This window comes from Furipterus horrens, unplaced genomic scaffold (genome assembly GCF_987537825.1).
Source record: "Furipterus horrens unplaced genomic scaffold, mFurHor1.1.pri manual_scaffold_11, whole genome shotgun sequence".
Classification (NCBI taxonomy): Eukaryota; Metazoa; Chordata; class Mammalia; order Chiroptera; family Furipteridae; genus Furipterus; species Furipterus horrens.
Genome location: NW_028327181.1, coordinates 65743757 through 65765587, shown reverse-complemented (window position 1 = coordinate 65765587; position 21831 = coordinate 65743757). Strand labels below are relative to the sequence as shown.

Sequence of the window (21831 nt, the reverse complement as noted above, 5' to 3'; positions counted from 1 at the left end):
GTGAGCTTGGCAAGGGCTGGCACTGTCCATTCTGCTGATTTCCCTCCTCACATGCCTCTAGGGCAAGGGTTCCCATCTCAGCCCTATCTCACCACGTGGGCCCACAGGACCCCTTTGCAGACCAGTCCACACCATCCCAGGCCCCTGCAATGACAAGGAAAGAGGCAGCTTCTGTTAAGTACCAACATGTCCCCCAATAGAACACACTCCCAGCCCTGTTAGCACCTTCCCGCAAGGCACAGATTCCTCTCACAAGAGGTCTCTCCATGCTTGCCCCTGGTGCTCCGTCACAGAGAAGGGGCTGCCAGTGTTTTTTCCCTACACAACTGCAGTTGTATATGACCAGGTGCCCAGCCTTGGGTTTTAAAGACATAAAACAAAGCCAAACAAATGAACAAAGCACTTAGGAAAATGTGAAATAACCCCCAGAGCACTGCTCTATTCCTGTAACCAAATCCTTCTCCATCAGAAACACCTTAAGAGAGACAACGACCCCCTATGTACCCAAGAACAACTAAGAAAATGGCCACGAAGGCATACGCAGGGAACAGTCACCTGGAGCAGCCCGAGACTATTTTTGTCGCTTCCACTGTCTCCCAACCCCTGCCGCCCCACCAGGAGACCGCCCTTCATAGCGCTTCCGGGTGGGGGCGGGGGTGAGGCTCTTGGGCTCTTTGGGCTGCGGATGGGCCTGGCAGAAGGGCAATTTCCAAGTCAGTCTCCATTTCCCATCCTTCGCACACTGTCAGTAACTGTAGAACTTAGGAGGTGAAGGAACCAGCGCCAAGGACAAACACCACCCATTCTCTTCTCCGAGGTAATTCCCTTTGAAATCACACGGCCTGAAGCACTTCAGCGTTGACCTGTATTCTCTGCCTCTGCTTCCCTTCTGGGGACACCCAGCGAGGTGCTGCCATGCTCTGCACAGGGAGAATGCGGGGGCCGGGGTTAGCCAACCTCAATAAACAAAGCAGATGAGGCTGAGCAACTGTTGACACACGAAGAATCTGCTTCCAGCAGTTCAGGGTCTTGCTTGACTCATAATTTAACCTTGAATACCGCTTTCAAAAGTCATTAAGTCCCCGAAGCCTTCATCTCTAGCAGTGATTAGCCATAATGCAGTAAGCAGGAAGTTAATATATTTATGTGTAAGGAGGCGTGTAACGCGTGAAAAATCGATTCATTCTGCATTCACTTACCTGACTGTTTACCCCTGTCTGCTCAGTTACAGACACCGCGCTGAGTGCTGGGAGGCATGGCAATGAACAAACACGGCCTCCATTCCCCCAAGGAGCTTACAGTCTCTAACAGGCGGGGACAAGGAATCAGCATTTATGGAGTACCTGCAGCATGCCCAAAATTCTGCTGGGAGCTTTGGTACCCATTCACCCTCACCCCAGCCATGCAATGTTCTCCATTTTATGTATCCATAAACTGGGGCTCACAGAGGTGAGATAGTTTACCCAAGTTCACGTGGTTAAAACAGAAGACCCAGAATGCAAACCATGGTCTGTCTAATTCCAAAACCAGTGCCATTCTTAGCACTTTCATTCTCCAAGATCCAAACAGAAAAAGAAGCTGTCCCACTGGCTTCTGGGCCGGGTCCTGCTTCCCGGTCGGCCCCACCTGTGTAATACGAAGGTGTAAGCGCACGTTGGCTGAGCCTCAGCAGCTTGGGGTATTCTTCCTAAGAATATTGAGTAACATGACCACAAACTCACAACTATCAACAAATGAATCTGAAAAAACAGGACAGGTTTCTTTTCATTTAAAATCATATTAAGATACCCAAAAGGGATGGTTGAGAAGATAAGAACCCTCTCTAACATGAAAAATAACAAGAAAATAATGTGCTAACCAACAGCACTAATTATTATAGCACTCACTGTGTGCCAAGTACATGCTTTGAGTGTGATATGATTAGAATTTAATCCTCACAACAACCTTATGGGGTAGATATGTTGTTAGTCTCATTTTACAGATGAGGAAGTCCAGGCACAGAAAAGTTAAAGAACTTGTGAGTCACATATCTAGTGAGTAGGGGACCTGAGATTTGACTCCAGGGTCCAAGCTGTTAGAATGACAAACACTAATGATGATGTAAAGGTAAGGTGATTGAAGGACAGGGAGATGGTAGATAGATGATAGATAGACAGACAGAGAATGATCTGAGGTGCACAAGACTTCGAGGACTCAGTGAGGAGGAGGAACCGGGAGCCCCGACTCCAGCAGAACTCTCTGCCTTCCACTCTGGCAACACAAACACTGTATGGTTCCTGTGGAAACGTCCTGCCAAGACTGACCCCAGCCCTTCCACCAGGGAGGAAAAAAAGTTGGTCACATCTGGATATGTTTTCTTTTATCCTGGGACACATGGCACCACTGGCCTTGGGGACCCTGGCACCTGACCCGTGATCTGGCCTGAGGCTGAGCAGGAAGTTGCTCCCAGCACGGGGCTCTCCAAACCTGCTCTCTGAGATCACGTTACTAGTGGGACCCCTGTGTGCTGCACCCCTAATAATTCTTGGCACCTTTCATCAGGGAGGGGGGTGGGTGGGGAAGAGCAAAACTTCATGTTACCGAGTGTGCTTTGTTTCCCAAGGGAAGAGTAGAGGAACCTGAATTGGTTAGGGTTAGATGCTCTGGAGCCAAACGCTTGCCTGTCTCATTTCCTAGCCTGTGGCATCCAACCCTGTACATCCCTAAAGTACTGATCACCACCCAAAAGTAAAATATCTGACACTGTATATGTTTATATATTCATAGGTAGTGTTATATATAAATACATAATGACATGTGTGTGTATTTATCACCCAAACTCTGAAGACCTTTGAAATGGGAAGAGGGCACTGTTAGTGATGTTGGGACAGTAAGCACAAAATGAGACTGTCCTAGACACATTGGGATCTAAGGTCACCTTACTTATATAGGACCATCCACATCACAGGCATTGCTCTAGTGACACACATGTATCAACTCATTTAATCTTCACAACAACTCCTAGAAGGAGGAACTATTATCACCTCGACTTTGCTGATGAAGAAACTGAAGCTCAAGGTCACATGGCTGGAAAGTAGGCATTGCTCTTACTCTAGCGTGTATGTACCATTCCCTCCGCTGTCCAGCAAGAGACAAGTATGCCTTTTCCCTGGCTCTGGTACTAAACTTGGCCTCTGCCAGAGGCTTGGGGAAGAAGCTAAAGGAAGAAAAGGAGAAAGAAAAAAAGTGGACCGAGGGGAGGGGATCCCCAAGGGTAGACAAAGCCACAATAGGAATCTAAGCCATAGGATGTGTCGGTGCAAATATCTAGTCACTTTATGCATGTTTGTGACTCTCAGGATTGGCAAGTGGGGCCTTGAGGTCACCAAATGAAAAATTATCCTTATCATCATGTACCTGCTTTGGGGGACATGCCTGTGAGAGCCTGTCAGAGGTGAGAATAACATGGAAGAATTACACATCTCAGCCTCTGTGTCTACCTGCCCCACCAATTGTTCTCCTGTAGCTCCCCAAGCAACAGTTCAGTGAAGTCCAAGAAACTTCTCAGTTGCCATGAAAATGGCAAGGATGCATCTAACAGGAAGCAAGAACAGAAGAAGCTGTTTCTATAGCTTTCTCAGGTGACCACGGAGCAAGTTCTCCAATTCCCCTTTACAGCTGGAGACAAGGGTTTCTCTGGATAATAGAACCATCCTCTGACTGACATGGTGGTTACCACATGTTCACCCTGTTCTGTCCCAAGTCCACTATGCACAGCAAGCCAGGTTCCCCCTTTGAGCGTGATGTCTTCTGTGAGAGTGTCATTTCCAAGTAGGTCATAAAACTGGAGCAGGAACAACAAAGAGGGGTTCCCCAATGATTACACAAAGCCATTTGCTGTCTGTAGCAAACTCACATTGGGGCATCAGTGGATGGACGTGGAAAGAGACCCCACAGGAGCGCCTGTCCTACTCATTCGTGGTTGGTACCAGCCCCCAGGTAAATCAAAATAATCCCGCTCCCGGAAGGATGGTCTTATTTCCCAGGCAGACTCATCCCCTTTCTACCAAACCTATCGGCATCAGAGGATTTGTTTTACAAGGGGGTACAGGGAAGTCTAGGAAGAAGACAGGGAACCACAGAGCTCACAGAAATGCTGACCATGACAGGACAAACGGGAGCAATGGGGGAGGGGGAGGGGCAGGCCACAGAACTGCATCCCTCGTCCGCTGTGTCCTTGAGCAACTCGCTCCTTTTCTCCGAACTCGGCTCTTGTCTCCTCGGAGATCTCATCCATCTCTGACATTTAGAGCTTTTACGGACAGAGTGACAGGGCACAGGGGGCTGACGCAGTGTCCAGGGGACATCTGAAATGCCTGTAGAGAAGCTGATGCTTCGGCTCAGAAAGACATACCGCCGGTACATTTCTTTCCCCGTTTTCCTGAAGACGAGACGTGCCTCTCCCTGCCTCTCCCAGCACTGCGAGCTCATCCCAGCTCCCTCCCAATGCAGTTAAACCGTTTGCCTGACTGGCCCTCTCTTAATTAGCGATGTGATGAGGAAGTCGGAGATAAAGTGTAAACAAGCAGAGAGTCCCCCAACTTCATTTTTGTTTCGACTTCCAACTTCCTCCCACAGATGTATTTTTTGCTCTACAATCATTTCCTTTCCCACCTCATTTTCTAGTCCTAAAGCTTGAGGGGGAAGCACTCAGTCTTATTTAACCACCAACTGGAAAAGAGCCATTGTTGCCTACACCTCAGAAAAACCGAGGCCTGAGTAAGAAACAAACACCCGTGCAGACACACAGATTATCCCTGCGAAAGAGTCGACTTTGAATTTAGCTTAAACCTAGAGTGCGGTTCCGTCCCTTCACCTGCTTCTGTTATAACTGTTAAAAACAGAGGGTTCTGGCTTCGGAATAAGGTAAGAAATCCCAGCTCTCCCCTCTGTAGTTATTGCAAAGACCTTTTGTTTGCTTTGCTACTGCAGAAGCCAGCCTGGAGGACCCAAAGCCAAGACCACGTTTCTGGGTTCTCACTACCCCTTCTACGTAATTCTAAGCTCACTGGGAAGGTGCCCCTCTCCCCTCCTGCCGCTCTTATCCAGATGTCTGAGACTCACAACTGATCAGAATATACCTTCTTTTTCTGTCTCTTCCCCAGGGTACAATATTCAAATGCATACATCTTCATTCATTATCTTTTAAAATATGTTCATTTATTTTAGAGAGAGAAAGAGAGAAACATCCATTGCTTGCCTCCTATATGTGCCTTGACTGGGAATTGAACCTGCAACCTAGGTATGTGCCCTGACTGGGAATCAAACCCCAAACATTTTGGTGTACAAGACGATGCTCCAACCAACTGAGCCACATTGGCCAGGGCTTCATTCATTATCTTTCCAAAGCCTTTAATACAGTGCACACCAAGATGGGTATTCATCCTCATTTTACAGAGAACACCAAGGCGGAGAGAGGAGAGGGGACTCCCTCAGGATCACACACTAGGTATACCAAAGATGTAAGTATTTTAACTGCAAGCTTGACTCCAGAATCTGTGCTCTCCTTCACTTCTGCTTCTGGGGTTTTGGGTCCTAATTGGTGGGTAACAGAGGGCAGGGAGGGGGGATGGAGGTAGGAAGAAGTGGGTCAGGAGTAAAGAAATGTTGCTTACTGTATTCTGCCACATTTCCTTGGGTCTTCTTTCCTTTCTTGGCTGAGAGCATGCATTATTTATTCCTCACACTCAGAATTTTTGCAGCCGTAAGAAAGGTCAGAAGGGGAGAAGAGAGTTATCGAAATCCACAGCTATACTCAGGTGCACTTAGAATGCCATATTACGGTCTAATGGATTCCATTTGGGACCCAAATAGAGATGTAAGTTGCGATGTTTCTTCTTTTCTTCTCCTTTGTTTTTCTTCCTTTTTTTTTTTTCTATATGAAAAAGGTTTACAGGCAAATTTGCGCCATTCCTGGACCCACTCCCCTCCCTCCCTCCCTGCCCCAGTGCTGTTTTCACACCTAAATCAAGGCACCTAGGATGAGTGTAGTGACTCTAACGCCCTCTGGCATAAGCTCTCCACCTCTGATTTTGCAACCCCCTTGGACATCTTCCACTTTCTCATTTGAAATCCTCACACCTATTCATTTTAATTAAAACAATAAATACATGCTCTTTAGAATTCTGAGGGAGTGACTTTGAGAATACCAAGGCATAAAAGCCAACAGATGGGATGTTGCAGTTCCAGAAAAGCTGGGAGCTCCGGGCTGGTACTTGTCAGTGTGGTGATGCCCGTCCCTCAGCCACAGGGGCATTCCCATTGTGGGGTACTGACCTTTCCATCCCCCTTGCGTGACAGTCCCTGACCTGATTTTCAGTCGTGTTCAGCCACAGTGAGCTGTCAAGATGGTCTGTTTGCATCAGAGCCCGGAGACCTGCGGCTTTTACCAAAAAAAAAAAAGGAAAAAAAAAAAAGCCTGAATATCTAGTTCATTAGTTAGTTCTTTTTCCCACTGCGTGAAAGAAATGAGCCTGGTTCAGTGGAGGAACTTCAGAAGGGTTTTGTTCCTCTCTCATTCCTGGAACCCCATAACACGGCCCGAAAGATAAAATATTTCTTCAATTACTGAAGCAGGGAAACTGCCGAAATGCTCCAGACAACTGACTATTCATTATATCCACCCAGTATTGCCTAGAGGGAGATGAGGGAACCAAGGAGGCGGGGTGTGTGTGGGGGAAGACAACACACAGCGCCTCAAGTCTCTGGTAGGATGACAACATCTCCTGAGAAAGTGTCCCTTTCCTGAAGTTAATACTCAGGGAGCTTTGGGTAGAGGGGCAGCATCTGGGGTCATCTCACGCTGCAGGAGAGATGGACAGAGGCCGTGGAGAATGAATTCTCACCTGTGGAAATGAGAGGGTAGGGGAGCCTCGAGAGCAAGGATGGCAATATGCATTTTGAGATTCGCGGTCAATGGGAAAATGGCAGTATAGCATTAAAATAAAAAATAAGATTGCTATTGGAGAAGGAAGAGCAGGAAGAGAAGAGGGAAAGGGAAGGAGAAGAAGGCAGCTTGGGTTCAGGCATAGAGAAGAAACGTCACTTCCGCACCTTCTTTGTGCCAGGCATTGTGGTAGGTAATTTAAATATACATTTTATTTTATTGTATTCTCTAACTTGTGCGAGAGAGAGATTATTATCTATTTTAAATACAATTAAATTTATAGTTATAGAGATTCAATAATTTTAACAAGGTCAAACAGCTATAATAGGCATCTTAACTCAGGTGTTCTGACACCAAAGCCCTTGCTTCTTCGATGACATCGTCTTCAGCATCACCTTTATCTTCAGCATCACCATCATCTTTATCACCCTCACCTTCATCTTCATCGTCACTGGCAGGCACGGAGCCCTCAGCTGTGTCATCAGGGTCAGATGCACATTCTTCATGTAATTCTCACAACTCCGTTTTCCAGTCAAGGGTACTGGGGGGTGAGAAAAGGCAAAATCACATTTCCCAGGTCACACAGCAAGTAGGTGACAGAGCCCAGACGCGTCTGATCCCACACTTTTAACCAGGCCGACCTGCTTCCCCCCACCTGCAGAAAGATCTCGTGATCCCACCTCTTGGTTAACACATCATCTTTCCTCTCTTGGACTTGACCTCCTCATCTGTAAAATGAGCTCTCTGTGCTAAATCAGATAAGATTCCTTGCCAAACCGATCTGACAAAGTAATCTAATTTCAGAGCAGCAGTGGGGAGGAGGTGTTCTTGGTTTGGGTTCCTATCTATTTTCTCTCTTCCCAGGAGAACAGCAATACATATACAGATGGACCAGAAAAAAACAAACAAACAAAAAACAAACAAACAGAAAAACCCCTACAGGTCCTGAAAAAAATGAAATCACATGGCAAAACATGATTATTCCGAGGAAAAGAACAAAACAGTGCCGTGGGCATTAAACTGTGCCTTTTCACACAGCTGCCAATCAGAAGTGCATCCAGGCGCGCTTTCAAAATAGCTGCTCTATCCAACCCAATGGTCCAAGGGACAGTTTGGAGCTTAGCACAGTGAAATCCCATGACCTGCACCCAGACGCCTGATGTGCTCTAACCCCACCTGCATGCACCCAATCAATCACCCAGACTCCCTGATTTCACCCCTGGAATAACCTGCAATAACCGTCCCATCTTTAGTGTCTTTGCTCAGGCTCTTATCTGCTCCCTGGACTACTGCTGGGGCCTTCTAACTACATTTGCACACTACAGCACCAACCTTTCGGTGCAAATATGGTCAGGACACTCTTATACTAACCATCTTAAATAATAAAATAAAAAGACATCACTGACCTATGTTTAAAAACCATTCATAATCTGACCCCACCCTACCTGTCAAGCTTCACCTGCCTCTCATTCCATTCCCTGTGCCTCGGCCACACTGGACCACTTGTGCTTCTTCGACATGTGGTGAATTTTCATGCTCTCCTGTCTTTTCCCCCCTCTCACCCAAAATGCTCCCTATTCTCTTTCCCACTCCGGGACCCGATGGCCTGAAGAACTCTCATTCATGCTTCAAAACCCAGCTCAACTGCCAGCTTCACTGGGATTTATGAACTTCCCTGTGGTTTCTCAGCTTGAGTTAATTACTCTTGAAGCTCTAAATCTCTAACACTTAAAAAATGACATTTTAGATACTTGGTTTTGTGTTCATTGCCTTTACTAGACTGAAAACTCTCTAGGGAAAGGAAAGCTTTAAAAAAAATAAAAAAAGACTAGACTATGTAGTGACTTTGCTAGGTGAATTAATAAGTACTTTAATGATTTGTTCAAATGAATTAACTCAGAAACCAAGGAGCATCCACCCCAGAATATTTGATAAAAAGCACCTGATAAGGTCATTTTACCAGAGTTTATAAGGTCCGTTTAAGAAACACATGTTAACTGCTCTGTAGCTATAGATTCTCATAAAATTATGCATAAAGCAGAAGAATTATGTGACAGACACCTTCTTCAAAGGTTGTTAATGGTCTGCTGGAGAAATCAATATTCACAACCATGAAATAATCACAAAAAGAATTTAATATACCACAAATGAAATTGTGGGATTAATAAAATCCAAATCATAATTCTAAAGGGATTTTTTGTTAAACCTTGACAAAATGAAGTTTATTTGTAAGATCAAAAACAGACAAGAGCAATTTCAAACAAAATTCCAGGAGGTTTTTGTGTGGTAATTGATCAATCTATTACAAAAAATGGAAAGGAGACAGTGCTTTCTCTAAGACAATCTTATAAAAGAACAAAGCTAGAGGGCTTATATTACCAATTTAATAATTAAGACATTGTGATATTTTCACAAGAATAGATAAATTGATGAATGGAATAAAATAGAGAGATCATAAACACATTATGACAGGCAAAGAATTATATTGTCCACCCCCTTTTGTGTCTGTCTTCTTACATTCAACTTTGTCAGTTCATCTGTGTTGTTGCACATTATATGAAGTTGTTCGTGCTAATTGCTGTGTAGGACTCTTTCATTCAGTGTACATCTCTAATGCAGTGGAGACAATAATAGTCATTTTAATAAGTGGTTCTGGGTCAATTGAATTTTGTCCAATTGAAGAACATATTTTGTCCTCCTTATGTCACACTATACAAAAATAATAATTTCAGATGAATTGCATGTCTGAAGTGAAGGTTAAAACAATATTTTATAAGAAAACATGTTTTGATAATGGCTAAGGCAGATATTTTAAACATGTTACAAAAAGTGCTGACTATAAAAGAAAAGAGTAAAGTACTAATTTACCCTAAAACTTTAGTGATGTCATTAAAGGAAATCATTAAAAGAGTGAAAAGGTCACTTGAAGAGTAAATGATGTATTTGCAACATACATACACAAAAATATACACAAATCCTGGATATATAATGAACTCCCACATCAGTTTTTTTTTTTTTAAGACAACTCAACAAAAAGAAGCTAAAAGACTGGAAGAGACACCTAACTAAAAGAAAAAAAGATAACCAATAAAACTGCAAAAATATATTCTACCTCATAAGTCATCATAGAACTGAAAATTCATATCTCAATACCAATCCCACCAGAATGGTTAAAGGGACAGAAAACAGCAAGTGTTGACAAGAGTGTGAGGAACTGGAACTCTTATTCACTGTTGGTAGAACTGTAAATTACTACCACCATTTTAGAAAACTATTTGGCACTATCTACAAAAACTTCAGTTTATAACTCAGTAATTCCCCTCCTAGGAGTAGACCAAACGGAACTGCATATATATGGATGCACACCAATAAGTCATATGCAGATGTTCACATATAGTACTAACACATTTATAACAGTGTTATTTGTAGTAGCTTCAAACTTGGAAACTGCCAAAATACCTATTGATAGCAGAATGAATAAATAGATCATGGTATATTCACACAAAGAAATATACAACAATTGGCATGAACAGTTTAAAACTATATTCAGCCACATGGTTGAATCTCACCAAGTTGCATGGAAGAACAGAGAAACAGACACAAAGGGGTACACAATTGTATTATTATGTAAAATTCAAAAACAGACCAAATCATTCTGGATCAAAGTCAAGGTTATGGTCACCCCTGGAGTGGACAGCTGGAAGAGAGCTTGATGGTGGGTCGTCCTTCTGGGCTGCTGGTTCAGACATATGAGGTCTGTTTGTGAAAATTCCCTGGGCCATTCGCTTACAACATGTTCACTCTTCATATATATATTGCATTTCAATAAAAATTTTAAATATATTTAAATTGTCCACAGAAAAAGTGGTTAAAGAAAATAGAAGGAAATAGATTTTAAAGCATATTACAATGCTACAATAATGCAGAAAGTGTAGTATGGACACAAGACTAGAAACACATATCAATGTAACACAAGCCAAGAAATATACCTTGGTACATATAAGAATTAATTACTTGATTAAGATGCTACTTCAGACCAGTGGGGGGGGGGAATTATTCAACAATAATTTTAAGATAACTTATTCACCAGTTAGGAAAAAAGCCTAAATACCTTTCTTAACCAACTATTAAAATAAAGTTCAGATGAATCCAGCATATATACAGATGTTGCATGTCTTTAAATTCTCATTTGCTTATACAAAATGTTTCCATAAACATGGAACCATAAAGCAGTAAGAGAAAAATGCAGGTGAGGCTATTTGGTAATCTTGGTAGTGAGGGATGAGGAGAACTTCCTCAACATAAAAAGAGATGAAAAAACTACATGCAAAGTATTACAAGTATAATGTAAACTATAAAATTATAAAATGTAAATTAAAGATTGGAAAGACAGATCACCTATAATCTCAAAGGATTAATGCCCTATGAATATAATGAACTCTTTCTAAATAATAATCATATAGATACACTTCAATAGAAATACATACAAATATAAAAGTATGTATTCTGCAAAGTAAGATACAATGTCTAATAAACTTATAAAATTCTTTCACCTCAGGAGTAATTAAAGAGATACTAATTAAGACAATAATGCAATACCACCCAATATTGGTGAAGGTCAGATGAAATGACAGGATTTTAAATTAGTCTTCCCCTTCTGAAAGATAATTTGGCAATCTATATAAAAAGTCACAGAAGACCTATACTAGTTGACCATATAATTCCACTTAGAGGATTAATTCCTAAGGAAACAATGGGAAATGACATCAAGGAATTATACAAGATTGATTGCAGTTGAAACAAACTAAGTCTTCAATGAAATACTTGTTAAATAATTACAGGTTGAAAAATATGCAACAAATGAAATTTAAAGAAAAACAAAAAAATTCAAAGCCCTTTTGGGTCTGGAAGAGGCCACCAGAACTACTTGTTCCCCCTGACCCATGGGGGTTCTTGACCACACGTTCCTTTGCCATGAAAGGCATTGCAGTGGGAAATCTGGGAAGCTCTTCTAGTTATGGTGACCTGCCAACCTGCCTGGGACTTTTAAGCCTAGGGAAGTTCTTTATGTGTAGAGTACACCGTTTGCAATGTTTATATGGATATTTTGTGTGTCAAAATTGCACATTTTAGAAATAAAAACCCAATTCTCCTTAAACCTTTAAGTTTAACTTGTAGATGTTTTAAATTAATAAACCTAATAACATAGCACAAATATTAAATGATCAAAAAGCATGTTTTTAAAGGCTAACAAATGACATGGGAAAAAGGACAAAATATATACATAGGTGTGTTTTGATACACGCGTATGCTCCAAAGTGTCTATAAAGAGTAATGAGATGAATGGATAACTTTCAATTGTTTATCCGTATATTTTTGAATTGTCTGGATCTTGAAAAAATGTGTAGGTGTAATTTTTATAACTGTAGCACAATAAAGTGATTTTCATTTTGAAAAGATATTAAGCAGAAATCAGAATGATGCCACAGAACATGATTTCCTATCTAAAAATTGCTTATGGTAATGGAATTTCTCTTCAAGTGAAATCTTACACAGGAGATGAATATTTGAACAACAACAAAAAAAAATCTCTGTTGAGTAAGAGTGGTAGATGCAGACCTCCCCTGCTTGGTCTTATTCTTGCTCCCAGCCTGAGGCTCATCCCCTCCCCTCCCAGCCCCCAGCACCTGAGACACTTCCCAAAGAACCCTAAGGCACCAGGGAACTTACTATTAAAAGGCACATTTTACTTTCATTTATTTATTGCAGTATAGAAAGAAATATAGTTTAATATTGAATTGGCCAATCTGGAGACAGGGAGCTAATACTTTAAAGACTCCCTGAGGGTGTGTATGTTCCAGACAGATTACATAGGGCAAAATCACAGGACACTGTGGGGTAGGGGTCTGAAGTCCTGCTGGGAGCTGGCTGGTCGGTGGGGAGGTGAGGTGATGAGTCATTTCTTCGGGTCTTGAAGGCAGCTCTGAGGTCTTTTGGGGGGTCTCTCTGTCTGGTTTCATGGGAAAGTAGCCAGGGATGAAAACGCTTATTTTAAATGACCATTCATTGGTATAGGTACAGTATAAGTCTTTCATGGAATACTCCAAAGTGTCCTAAGAAGATTGTAAAAGAATTTTAAGGGTAAGATCTCATTTTTAAATGCCCCCCATATATTACATAATTGTATACACATCTATATAAACATATAGGCACCAACAAGTAGTGGATAGAAACATGCTGGAGTGTAAAATCTTGTTATATCTGAATGTAGAAACAAGGCTACCTTTCATTTTTACATTTTTGCTCATCTGTATTTTGTAATTTTCCTACAATGAACATGTATTGCTTTTATAATAAGAAAAAAATGTGTTTTTTATGGGAGAACAAGAGTTGAGAGAATGATTTATTTCAGATATGGTCTAGTGTTATCTCTCCACCAGTAAGAGGCCCAGGTGGTATTTAAGAATAATGACTTGAGGTCTAATTACCTTTTTAAAAAATTGTAGCTGTACTTTATTCAGGCATATTTTATATACAATAAAATCCTCACATTCTGAGTGTACAGCTGGATGAATTTTGGCACATACATATTCCTGTGAATGCAATTACTTTTTTGTTTTGTTTTTTTAAAGAATATTTCATTTTTCAGTTACAGTTGACATACAATATTACATTAGTTTCAGGTGTACAGCCCCATAATTAGACATTTATATAACTTACACAGTGTCCCCCTGACATTTCCAGTACCCACCTGGAACCATACATGGTTATTACAATATTATCAACTATATTCTCTATGCTGTGCCTTACAACCTGGTGACTATGTAATTACATTTTGTTGTTGTTCCTCTCCTCAATTTTTATATCTAATTTTGGATGCTGCTTACAAAAACAATTTTATTGAGGTGTAACTGACTTACAGTAACCTGCACATATCTAACTGTACCGGTTTTAATGAGGAAAGAAGGGTCAGCTATTGCTGGGTTCCAGTTCTGGATCTTGATCTTGTTTGATCTTGGGTAAATTATTTTATCTCTTTGAACCTGAGTTTTCCCACCTGTGGCTCATGTACTTCTCTTGCAGAGTTGTTGAGAGGACTAACTAAATCATGTGTGTAACTATGCAGTCCAGACCCTGGCACACACACTGGGCGCCCCACGAGTAATGGTTGCCACAGTGGGTCCTTCCAAACAGGGGGCCTGGCGCTCAGAAGGGGTTAGAAACTTGCTGAAGGCCACACAGCTGGATGGAGAGTGCAGGTGACTTTACAACCTCTTTCTGAAGGTGCCTTCTCCTGAGGGGAGCCCCACACAGTGTAAGCAGGGCTGTCCAGCCTCTGTAAGGCTGGGAGAGAGCCTGTGCCTCTCAGGTCCTCTTGCTCCCTCACCTGGAACTCTGGCCTCAGAGGAGGTGATGGTAACCAGTCCTCCATGTTGCCTCAGCCAAGTTGCACAAACCTCAGTTTCCTCAACTGTTAAAGGAAGCAAGATTAATGATGGCAATCTTTGGAGGCTACTGTGGCATCACGTGAGATAACAGCTAAATCAATGGTTAAAGTTCTGCAAATGGAACACAGTTGTCCAGCATTAGCTCTTTGAGAGATGAGTGCTGACATTTTACAGCAGAAAGGGCCTTCAGAAGCATCTTGTGCTAGGTTTCTAGTCACCCTAGTGATGTAATAACAATCATACTAATAGCAAAACACCTCGCAGTTGTCCAGGGCCCAGCAGGGACACTACCAAGCAGCTTTTCAGGTATCGCTCCACCTATTCCTCCCCACAACCAGGGTACTGGACAGTATCAGCTCCACTTCACAGATGAGAAAATGAAAACCAAGAGAGTTGAAGTTGACTGTCCAAAGTCACATAGCTGAGAACCCTCTTAGTTCAGTCAGGGCTTGTGCTTCTATAACAGAATTCTTCAAATTATTTCAGATTATAAAAGAGCAGAAACCCACCGAAGCTCATTTCACGAATCTAGCATAACCTTGCTACCAAGGCTAGTCAGTGCCATGAATATATCCATTTGTAAAAATTCATCAAGATGTATATTTAAAATTCCTTCATTTTATTATATGTACAGAAATTGTACACTAATACATTTGATTTAAGGATAATAAAGTTCCCCAGGTATTTCCGGGGTTCGTTAAAGAGTAAGCACCACTTTTCCATGCCAGACTGCCTCTGTCTCCTTTATTTTCTCGTTGCAGATAATACAATACCCGACACACTGTTACTACTGCATAGAGAGAGAAACTGAGAGAAGGTGGGACAGGACAGGCATATTGTTGGAGGCGTGTGGGGAGGAGCAGGGTCCCAAGCCAGGGTAGGAGCAGTGATCTGCTCTCTGTCACAAACCTCTTCCACCATAAGGTGGCATCGGAGAGCACTGAGCTACCATTCCCGCTCAATCCAGCAGGTGGCAGCAGTCCCACACCAATCTCTAAAGATACCGAGTTGAATTTTCCGGATCCTTTGTGCCCACCATGTCTCCTCTGTATCTCTTTCCTCCAGATGCCACTTTCTCTGCCCAGCCAGTCTGCCAGGCACAAATAGGAGACGCATATGAAAGTGGATGGGGACACACCCATGAGCCCTATATATGCCAGGCCCTGTTCGCCATGCTTACTATACAAAATCTCATACCCACCTCAACCCTGTATCATGGGCATGATCTTTATTTTAAAGAAAAGCAAACGGAGGCTCAGAGGGGGAGCGTAGTTGTCTGATCACTAAGCTAGAGGTGGTAGAGATGGGGTTTGAGTCAGATTTTTTTTTCCATGTAACACTGTCCAAACCTTAGGACAAAATGGTCAATGTACCACCTCACAAGAGTAGCTTATACTTATTGATGCCCTGACTGGTGTGGCTCAGTTGGTTGGGCATCGTCCTACAAAGCGAAGGGTCTTCTGTTGGATTCCCAGTCGGGGCACATGCCTGGGTGGTGGGTTTGGTCCCCGGTGGGGGCGCCTATGAAAGACAATAGATTGATGATTCTCTCCCTCTCTGTCTCCCCCCCTTCTCTTCTCTCTATAAATAAACAAACAAATTAAATATTTTCAAAAAAGAGTAGCTTATATTTATTGAGTGCTCACTGAAGTAGCATTCTAACTGCTTTAACTAACGTGCATTAACTCATTTTATTTTCACAAATGGATGAGGTAGAGACTGTTCTTATTCCCACTCTAAAGACAGGTGGAGCAGCTGGAGCACTGGGAGATTTAACACACTTGCTGAGGGCACCCCATTCGTAAAAGCTGGAGCCAGTACTGGAACCATGGCTTTGGATCTGGACGCCAGGCCCTTCATTACTGTGCTATTTACTGACTACTCAACAAGCCTCGTGGGGACGTGGAGGAGGCTCCTGGCTGCGGAGGGAGTGTCCACCCATTTTCTCCAGCTCTTTCCAAATGCCCAGGAGTAGAAAAGAATGGCTTCTTCCTCCACCACGTTCCCTAGCACTGGGGGCACAGAAGCACCCCAGTTATTTCTGTCTGGTATCCCCAATCCTTAAGAGTCTTCTCAGAACCACGCATGTCCATCTGTCCTGCCTTTCCTGAGTACCTACTGAATGCCAAACCCAAGCTATGGAAGCACAGTGCCTGCCCTCAGAGAGCTCTCCCGACCGGAAGACCATATGCAAATCCAGGTGAAAACAGAGCCACAGAGGAGTAATTCTGCAGGTGACCCAACAGCACGTGTGTGGCACAGAATTTCTGCCTGGTCAGAGAGGACTTTCTGAGGGGGGAGGCCTTCCGTGTGAGTCTTCAAGGGTGAGTAAGGCTGAGAGAGGCAGAGGAAGAGGTCAGAATATGGTCTTGGCATGAGCGGGAAACCGATGAGAATAGAGATGACAGTTCAGTTGGAGGGAAGGATCTGGGGGTGTGGTTGTAACGTAGGCTGGAGGGAATTTGGGGACAGATTGTGGAGGGTCCCAGGGCTCAGAGAGGGCCTTTAAAATATGCTTTGTAAACTGATATCCTAGCATGGCTCAGAGCCACTCTAGGCGTGTATGGAGGGAGTGGCAAGATAAAGCAGAAAGGAATGGAGTGGCTGCAGGGCAAGGGAAAACAGAACTAGGTCATGTCAGCTGTTTCCTCTGTGTCAGGCACTGAGGACTTAGCCACTATGATGACACCTCACCTTCCCAGGCGTCCTGAAGATCTGTGTAATTACCACCTCTGCTTTGTAGGTGACTAAAGGAAGACACATGAGATTAAGGAGGCTTCCCAAAGTTACCTGGCTTCAACCCAGGAGAGCTGGGGTTTGAACCCAAGGTCACTCTCTGAAGCACTGTGCCATGTCACCTGTATATCACTGACAAGGAAAAATCCAGGCTAGCTACGTCTAGATCTCTCCTCTCATCTGGGATACCCAGCAAGCCTGAGGGTGTAGGACTGATGAAGGTATTCAGGACTGTGCTCAGAAAGATACCCCAGTGCTCAAGATAACCAATGTCTCTAAACAATAGTTGCAAACATGTACTTAGAATCTGAGAAGGCCCATAGCTGCTTGTGAACGCAGAGGCTACAGAGAGCAACACATGGTGTCTATTCTTCTTTGGCACTCATAGAAGCCAGAGCAGCCCCAGGAGACAGAAAGCACCAGCATTGGCAGTGTGAGGCCTCTCCATCACTGTTCCCTGAGAGGGAGAAGACGAAGCCCCTCCTGCCACACCTGAGGTCCAGGTACACCGGAAGCCTCAGGGATAGGGTGGGGAGGAAGCACTCCTACAAGAACATGGAAACTTCTCCCCCCAGCTGTGTGGGTGTGATTGGGGATGTGAATCACAGATTGAGCTTATCAGGCCAAGCCCCAAAGCGATCGCCCCAGAAGCAAGCAGAGTCCTGTTTGAAGGTGCAAAAGCAGCATATCACCTGGCACACAGCAAGCACTCTTGAAGTCTGTCAATGCTGATATGCATGTTGAACCCACTGCAAGAAGAGATGGGGGTGTGTATGGGGTTGAGAAATGGGATGCATCATGTCCCCATGGGAGGGGACTGGAAGTCTGGTCAAAGGCAAAACAGCATTTGTAGCTCATAGGAAATTGGGAAAACCTCCACATGCACCATACCCTTTAGCTTTCAGAATATAGGAGGTTAGGTTCCTGGAGGGGCTCTGTTGTTGGGAGGAGAGAACTTTGAAGTGGGGGCAGCAGTGAGGGAGAGGAACGATGGCCAAGTTAGCCCTCTCTAAGGGAGGCTGTGCCAGGTTTGGGCACTCCATGATGAGCTCGTGGAGAATCCTTACAAGTCTTCCAGCTGTGGAACTGAGCCATATCCTGAGGTCAACCTTGAAGGGAAAAAGAAACTAGTCCAATTAGGCTAAATGGGTAAGGACACTTTTGTTAAGAGAGGTAAAGTTTGGCTGCATTAGTCAGGAGAGGCTAGGTTGTGCTGCATGACAGGCAAGCCCAAATCAGAGAGGCTTTACACCTAAAATTTTATTGCTAGTTATGCCCTGCAGAAGGAGGACTCTGTTCTCCATATTCATGGACCCAGCCTCTGGAATGTCATCAGTTCATGATTGAGAGCAAGAAAGAATAGGTCCCCTGAGCTTCAAGTGGGAAATGACATCACTTCCCTTCAATTACCAGAACTAGTCACATGGCCCCACCCAATCCAAGAAAGCCATGCAATGTCAAGGAACAAGCGGGGTATCTGGTGATCTCTACCATCTCTGCCACACTTAGCAGAGGCTGGTACCTATCATTCAGAGAAATCTCTTGACCTAGCTCCTAATGGTCTTATGAGTACCACTGTTGGAGAATATGAAATAAAAACTCAAAGTGTTATTTTACTAAAAATGCCATTTGGCATTGAGGTACAGCCACACTGCCTGGACGCTGTTTCCGTGGCCAATCTTCGCGCAGGAAGGGAGAGATGCACCACCTCCACGGAGACAGCTGCACAGCGTGGAATTCAGGACACCGGAGCAAGCCCCCAGTGGTCCCCAGCAGAATGCTGCCCAGCTTCTCAGCACGGAGGCTTGTGAACTCATCTGTCTGCCTGTGGGGGACACTGCATGAGGGCCCCTCTGTGCTGCATTGTGACTGGGGAGCTATTGCAGAAGGCTGAGATCCCTTATGATGTGTGTGGAGGATGAGCCCTGGAAAGTGTGGCCTCCAATTGACTCTGATAAGGCTGGTGACACTCTGATTGCATGGTGTCCATATTACACATGGGAAACAGGTTTGGGAAATCTAACTGACTTTCCAACGTCACCAATTAGTGAATGACACTGCTGTTGATTCCCTGGCACGATTTGAAAGCCATGCGCTGTGTGGGAGGTGTAAGACATGTGGGAAGGACGGTGACCTGGCTCTGGTACTAGCCCTGCCACTGACTTCCTAAGCCTCCATGGGCACATGTTTGATCTAAGCTCTCTATTTCCCCACCTGCAAGAAGCTGGATGAAATGGTTCAAAGTTCTTGTCAGTTCTTTATTAAATCTGGAGTTGATGGGTGATGGTGGCTGGAAGAGCCATCACCCACCAGGCAAGAGGACTCAAGCACCGGGAAGCCTGGCATTAGAATAACAGGGTCCACTTCCCCACCCTCCAATCCTTCTTAGACAAGCTCCTTCACAGGTGGGGGTGTCCCTGGACAGCTGCTGAAGCCAGATGAGGGCTCAGTGGGGCCACTCAGGACCCCCTGCCTCTGCTCCCTGCTCCAGCCTGACCAGCCCCAGCAGCCAGCAGCCTCAGCCCTGCAGTGAGCAGAGGTGGGGCCAGCAATTCAGAACTGCGGTCCACAGGCTGCCTGAACTGCCCCTGCCCCTGGGAGGTGTCATGTCTACTCCTGCCTGTCCCTGCATGTGGCCCAGCCCAACCGTATGCCCTGTGAGGACAGGCTGCTGTAGCAGGTGTGGAGGATGAAGCAAGGGGCAGTAGGCAGAGTATGGCAAGTGGGGAACTGTGGCCAGGTCTCAAGAGTTCTGCGCCCCCATGGAAGGTTCTTTCCTGGCCATCCCTGGCCCTAGCCTCCACTATTCTGGTTACTGAGCTCCCCCAGAAATCTAACCATCTGAACTCCCATCTAGGGATTTAGTCACCCTTAGGACTTGGCTTCCCACTCTGGCACTTCCATCCCCTCTCTGTGCACTGAGACTTCCCTGTCTCTGGCCTTTATTGTCCCCATCCTGAGCACAAGTCCGTCCTTGGTACGAAGGCTCCCCCTCTGCCTGGCATTGAGTACTGTCCCTTCATAGTGCAGAGATCAGGTCCCTGACATTAAACCACCTCCCCCCTTGCCAGATGCTGAGCACCCTCTCCGCAACCTCGCCTCCTGTCCTTAGTCTGCCCCTCATACTTAGCCAGCCCTTTGCTTTGGGCCCTCCTTCCATTCTATAGTCTTAGCTCCTCTGTTCAGTCATCCAGCATTTGCTGCAGTTCTACTGCAAGCCAGTGATGTCCCCGTGGGTGAGTTCATTAAACCCATTCATCCCAGACTCCTGAGTCCCTGCCTGTGTCCCCTCTCGTTTATCTGCATGTCCTTCCATCCCCTGCGTGCTCAGTCTGAATCTCCCTACATAACCTCCAAAATGTCTTAAGAATCCAGCTACCACAGGGCTGAGTTCACCAGATGCCTGGGGTTACCATTCCTTGGTCTAACAACCTCCCAGTGTTATCAGAGAAACCCTGGTTCTTCTTGTCCACACAGTAAAGAATCACAGATCGGCCAGCCTATTAGTGTGCATGCAAAATTTATTAGTGAATGGGAGAGCAAAAGCAAGGGTGGCCAAAGGCCAGGGTGGTAAGCTCGCCCTAGGGTGGTCAGAGGCCCGGGAACCAGAAGGCCAAGAGCGCCATGAGGGCCAAGAGAGCGAGTCCTTTGTTCTGAGGACTTATATAGTTGGCGGGATGGGGGTGAAGAAGTTACATATTGATTGATGGATAAAGGTGGAGCCTGCTTTTCTTGGTGGGGTGGAGGGGAACATGACTGCCCAAACTTAGGTATGTGCGGGGGTCTATTAGCCCGAATCCTTATCTTGCTCCAGACTCTATTTGTTTATCTTGTTGTAAAACACATAAGTGAAGGGAGGCAGTTCATTAAAGTTGGAGCAGTTACCCAGAGTTATTTGTGGGCTCTTTCTGTAAGCATTGGGGACTCTCTGTGAAACAGATAGTGACTAGAGGTAGGCAACTAACCAAAGCTGTTTTATGGGCTTTTTCTTTGGGGACTGTGGACTCTCTCCTGTCTTTCTGGCCTTGGGATGAAAGCAGTGTTTCTAAGGCTTTCTTTCCCAGATAGCGGAAAGGATACACAGAATTTCAAGGACTGCCCTCCCCCCGTGCTAGTGTGGTGTTTCCTGTGATGTTGGAGCACCTGGCAATATAATGGGACCAGGCCCAGGATGGCTGAGTTAGCAGGTGAGACATGTCTCCCCCTGCTTCTAGCCTCTTCTATTAAGTTCTCTGTTAGATGGCAGTGGTGAGGGTCCTGCCTTTATTTCTCCTCTGCTACTCATTCCGGGTACCACCAGGATTAGCATTTCTAAGGTGCTACATTCTCCCTGTGGCTCTTTTCACTTTCCAGCCTGAAAGGCTGCTCTGACCCCTCTTCCTGTCTTCTCCTGTAGCTCAGATGTGAACTCAGCCTCCACCACGCTCCCTCCTGGCATTCTCCCGCTGTCTCCGGGCTGGGTGGTTCTACCTGCTTTGCGGAGGTTTCAGGAGTCACCTTACAGATGGACAAACACTGAACGTTATATTTCAGGTCCCATTCTCGGGTCAGCCATCACCTAAGATACCCTCGCCCCCCACTATGGGGCTCATCCTCAGATCTGCGTCCTTTCTTCCATTTCCTCCTCCCTCCTTCCCTTGGTCCCTCTCCCAGTCCTTACACCTGCTGATGGAAACTGAAAATGCCTTACTGGTAAAATTCATATCTGAGAAAAGAAGTTCC

General features: G+C 44.7%; 1 pseudogene; it reads left to right on the top strand.

Annotated features, from left to right (window-relative positions):
• Positions 1-3748: 3748 nt before the first annotated feature.
• LOC149998097 (protein L-Myc pseudogene) overlaps positions 3749-21831 on the top strand; it is a 39498-nt pseudogene continuing 21415 nt past the window's right edge.